This window comes from Mustela lutreola, chromosome 5 (assembly GCF_030435805.1).
Source record: "Mustela lutreola isolate mMusLut2 chromosome 5, mMusLut2.pri, whole genome shotgun sequence".
NCBI classification, from domain to species: Eukaryota; Metazoa; Chordata; class Mammalia; order Carnivora; family Mustelidae; genus Mustela; species Mustela lutreola.
Genome location: NC_081294.1, coordinates 160,683,859 through 160,689,117, shown reverse-complemented (window position 1 = coordinate 160,689,117; position 5,259 = coordinate 160,683,859). Strand labels below are relative to the sequence as shown.

At 40.4% G+C, this 5,259-nt stretch overlaps 1 pseudogene; it reads right to left on the bottom strand.

Moving 5' to 3' along the window:
• Positions 1–3,681: 3,681 nt before the first annotated feature.
• Positions 3,682–4,546, bottom strand: LOC131831238 (small ribosomal subunit protein uS5-like; annotated as a pseudogene).
• Positions 4,547–5,259: the final 713 nt, after the last annotated feature.

The window sequence follows — 5,259 nt, the reverse complement described above, 5'->3', positions numbered from 1 at the left end:
CAATTGCAGGGTCATATGGAAGCTGTATTTTAAATTCTTAAGGAATCTGCACACTGTTTTTCCAAAGTGGCTGCATCAACTTGCATTCCCACCAAAAGCGTAAGAGAGTTCCCCTTTCTCCACATCCTCTCCAACACATGCTGTTTCCTGACTTGCTAATTTTGGCCATTCTAACTGGTGTAAGGTGGTATTTCAATGTGGTTTTGATTTGAATCTCCCTGGTGGCCAGTGATGATGAACATTTTTTCATGTGTCTGTTAGCCATTTATAGGTCTTCATTGGAGAAGTGTCTATTTCTTCTGCCCATTTTTTGACATGGCTATCTGTTTTGTTTGTGTTGAGTTTGAGGAGTTCCTTATAGATCCTTGATATCAGCCCTTTGTCTGTATTGTCATTTGCTACTATTCTCCCATCCTGTGGGTTGCCTGTTTGTTTTGTTGACTGTTTTCTTTGATGTGCAGAAGCTTTTGACCTTGATGAAGTCCCTAAAATTCATTTTCACTTTTGTTTCCTTTACCTTTGGAGACATAGCTTGAAATAAGTTGCTGTGGCCAATGTCCTAGCAACAGCAATCAGACAAGAAGGAGAAATAAAAGGTATTCAAATTGGTAATGAAGAAGTCAAACTCTCTCTCTTCACAGATGACATGATACTTTATACGGAAAACCCAAAAGACTCCACCCCTAAACTACTAGAACCCATACAGCAGTTCAGTAATGTGGCAGGATACAGAATCAATGTACAGAAATCAGTTGCTTTCTTATACAATAAAAATGAAAATACAGAAAGGGAAATTAGAGAATAGATTCCATTTACTATAGCACCAAGAGCCATAAGATACCTGGGAATAAACCTAACCAAAGAGGTAAAGGATGTGTACTCAAGGAACACAGAACACTCATGAAATAAATTGAAGAAGACACAAAAAGATGGAAGACCATTCCATGCTCATGGGTTGGAAGAATAAACATTGTTAAAATGTCTATACTGCCTGGAGCAATCTATACTTTCAACGCCATTCAAATCAAAATTCCATGGGCATTTTTCATAGAGTTGGAGCAAACAATTTAGGATTCTAAAATTCGTATGGAATCTGAAGAGACCCCGAATTGCTAAGGAAATGTTGAAAAAGAAAAACAAAACTGGTGGCATCACATTGCTTGATTTCAAGCTTTTCTACAAAGCTGTGATCACCAAGACAGCACTGTACTGGCACAAAAACACACATAGACCAGTGGAACAGAGTGGAGAGCCCAGATATGGACCCTCAACTCTATGGTCAAATAATCTTTGACAAAGCAGGAAAAAGTATCCAGTGGAAAAAAGACAGTCTCTTCAATCAATGGTGCTCAAAATAATTGGCCAGCTATGTGTAGAAACTCAACCATTCTCTTATACCGTGCACAAAGATAAACTTGAAATTGGTAAAAGAACACAACATGATGCAGGAATCCAATGGAATCCTTGAGGAGAACATAGGCAGTAACGTCTTCTTTCTTTATTTTTTAATGATTTAATTTATTTATTCATGAGAGGCAGAAAGAGAAAGGCAGAGGGAGAGAGAAGCAGGTTCCCATAGGAGCAGGGAGCCCAGTGCGGGACTTGATCCCAGGACTCCAGGACCATGACCTGAGCTAAAGGCAGATCTTAATTAACTGAGCCACCCAGGCACCCAACCACTATTTGTTTAAACAATTTATTAAATTTTATTTTTTTTATTTTGTTTTATTTTTTCAGTGTTCCAGGATTCATTGTTTATGCACTATACCCAGTGCTTCATGTAATACATGCACTCCTTAATACCCACCACCCAGCTCCCCTAACTCCCCACTCTTCTCCCCTCCAAAACCCTCAGTTTGTTTCTGAGTCCACAGTCTCTCATGGTTCATTTCCCCCTCCAATTTCCCCCAATTCAGTTATCCTTCCCTTCTCCTAATGTCCTCCATGTTATTCTTTATGCTCCACAAGTAAGTGAAACCATATGATCATGGACCTTCTCTGCTTGACTTATTTCATTCAACATAATCTCCAGTCCTGCCAATGTTGATACAAAATTTTTGCTCCCTTCTCTCACTCCTCTTTTCAGAACTCCAATGATTCTGGTATTGGTTCTTTTGATGGTATCTCATAGATTACATACACTCTGCTCTTTTTCATTATTTTTTTTCTCATTCTCTTATGACTGGATTATTTCTAAGTTTTATCCTCTAACCCACTGATTCTGTCTTCTACCTGATATTGTCTGTGTCTTCATTTTATTCACTGAATTCTTTAGTTTCAGGATTTCTGTTTGTTTGTTTGTTTTAATGATTTATTTCTCTTTGTTATGTTTCTCTTTTATCCTCTGAACAACTATATAACAATTTTGAATTCTTTATTATTTAGGTAATATATACATAGTTTATACATTTACATAACTTATTTATTTTTCTGCCCAATGCAGAGCTTGAATTCATGCCCCAAGATCAAGAGTTACATGCTCTACCAACTGAGCCAGTCAGGTTCCCCAGCAATCTCTACTTTCAACGCCATTCAAATCAAAATTCCATGGGCATTTTTCAAAGAGTTGGAGCAAACAATTTAGGATTCTAAAATTCGTATGGAACCTGGAAGATTGCTCTTGGAAGATTGCTCCAAGGATTCCATTGGATTCCTGCATCATGTTGTGTTCTTTTACCAATTTCAAGTTTATCTTTGTGCACGGTATAAGAGAATGGTTGAGTTTCTACACATAGCTGGCCAATTATTTTGAGCACCATTGATTGAAGAGACTTTTTTCCACTGGATACTTTTTCCTGCTTTGTCGAAGATTATTTGACCATAGAGTTGAGGGTCCATATCTGGGCTCTCCACTCTGTTCCACTGGTCTATGTGTCTGTTTTTGTGCCAGTACAGTGCTGTCTTGGTGATCACAGCTTTGTAGAAAAGCTTGAAATCAAGCAATGTGATGCCACCTGTTTTGTTTTTCTTTTTCAACATTTCCTTAGCAATTCGGGGTCTCTTCAGATTCCATACGAATTTTAGAATCCTAAATTGTTTGCTCCAACTCTTTGAAAAATGCCCATGGAATTTTGATTTGAATGGCGTTGAAAGTATAGATTGCTCCAGGCAGTATAGACATTTTAACAATGTTTATGTGTTTGGTTATTGCATTATTATTATCAACTTTTGGTGATGTTATATTTTCTTGATTCTTCATGTTTTTGTAGTGTTTCTTTTCCCTTAAAATACATATATATATTTTTTATTTTTATTTATTTATTTCTTAAAATTATTTGTTATTATATTATGTTAGTCACCATACAGTAGGCCATTAGATTTTTAAATTTTTTATTTTTAAAATTTCTTTTCAATGTACCAGAATTCATTGTTTATGCATCACACCCAGTGCTCCTTGCAATACATGCCCTCCATAATACCCACCACCACCCTCACTCAACTTCCCACCCCCCGCCCCTTCAAAACTCTCAGATCGTTTTTGAGAGTCTATAGTCTCTCATCGCTCTTCTCCCCCTCCAATTTCCCTCATCTCCCTTTCCCTCTCCATCTCTCCATGTCCTCCAGGTTATTTCTTATGCTCCAATAATAAGTGAAACCACAGGTCATTAGTTTTTGATGTAGTATTCCAAGATTCATTGTTGGCTTTTGTTTTATTTTGTTTTGTTTTTAACAAGCTTTAGGTCACTTTATTTTTCTTGTGTAAAACGACGTGGTGGCCATGGCTGAGGCTTAGGTCCTCTGCAGGGAGATTCTGCTGTAGGTCTTCAGAAGATGGTCAATGATATCCTGATAGAGGGAATTGGTGAACACTATCCTTGCAGAAGGCAAGGGTGGGATAACTGCAGGTCTTGAAGATCATATCTAAAGTAGACTTGGCAAAGTTGCCCAGAGTGCCAGTTCAGCCTCTGGCCAGGTATAGCAGTCATCAATTTCAGCCATCATCATAAGCTTCTTGGGCATAGGGGCTGAGACAATGCCAGTGCCTCTGGGAGCAGGGATGAGATACAGTAACACAGACCCACAACAGCCTTGTACACAACACTGCAGGGCTTGCAGATCTTGTTCCCCCAGTAGCTCAGCCACACAGGACAATGGAAACCTTCACCAGGAGATGGCCCCACGGATGGCAGTGACTAACTCCTTGGAGCACTTGACATCCAGACTGACGTGTCCATTGTCATCTCTGATGGCAACAAATGCCTTGAACCTTGTCTGCTGGCCAGCCTGGGTCTGCTTTTGCACCAGCAGAATCTTCAAAACCTCATCCTTGAGGGATGCTCCCAGAGAGAGAAGTCAATGACCTCAGATTCCTTGATGGGCAGGGAGATAAAATAAATCTCCTCCAGGACTTGCTCTTCATGTCCTTGCCAGGTGACCTTGGTGAGGGGGATCCACTCCTCATTCTTGGCCTTGCTTCCACAAGCTTTGCTGTCTTGGCCCCAGACCCTGGATGCCACTGCCAAAGCCTTCTTGAAAGCCTCCATGGCCTCACATTCCAGGGCCCTCTGATTCTGGGCAGTCTGGCAACACCAGCGTCATCTGCCATTTGGTATTTTCTCAGAGAAGTTCTTTGGAGATTTGTATTGTTCCTTGTACACTTGACTTAGCAGTCATCTCCTCTAATTTTTACTAGCTGCCTTCATGTGAGAAATATTTTGTTGGTCCTACAGATATTTGGGATTTTCTGTAACTTTGTGCAGAGACACCTGCTCCACACTTCCTATTTCCTTTTGTGGCATGATTCTTAAGCTTTTATGTCTTCTCTCAATCTTCCATCTCAGCAGGATGGCTGCTGGAATGTTCTTTGTGGTTTTCCCAAAGGTGGTGCTATAGGTCAATATTGTGGTTTGTCCCTTGCTCACAACCCTGGCTTGTTTCCTTCGTGGACTTCTGTCTAGCCAAATTTTCTCTTACTGCTATTCTCAGAAGCTGGTTGCAGAGTAGGCAGAGGTGTGGGTCTGGCGCTCAGGGTATTAAGGGTGTTTTCGACAAATTGGGAAGAATCCTTGGGTGAGGTTTTCCTAGCAGCTTATGGATAGGCTTCCTGCTGAAGCCTAGAAAGCAGCCAGCAGGACCCACATCAGTTTAATACCCTCTTAATGCCCTGATACTCTCATTTGCCTGGTTCCTGATCTGTCTCTTCCCAACCTGCATTTTTACACTCTGGTTACTGTGGGGGACAGATGCCTTTCTTCAGCATTGTTCCACATAGCTGTTCAAGTGGGTACTTGCTTATTGTTCTCCCTTCCCCACTGTGAG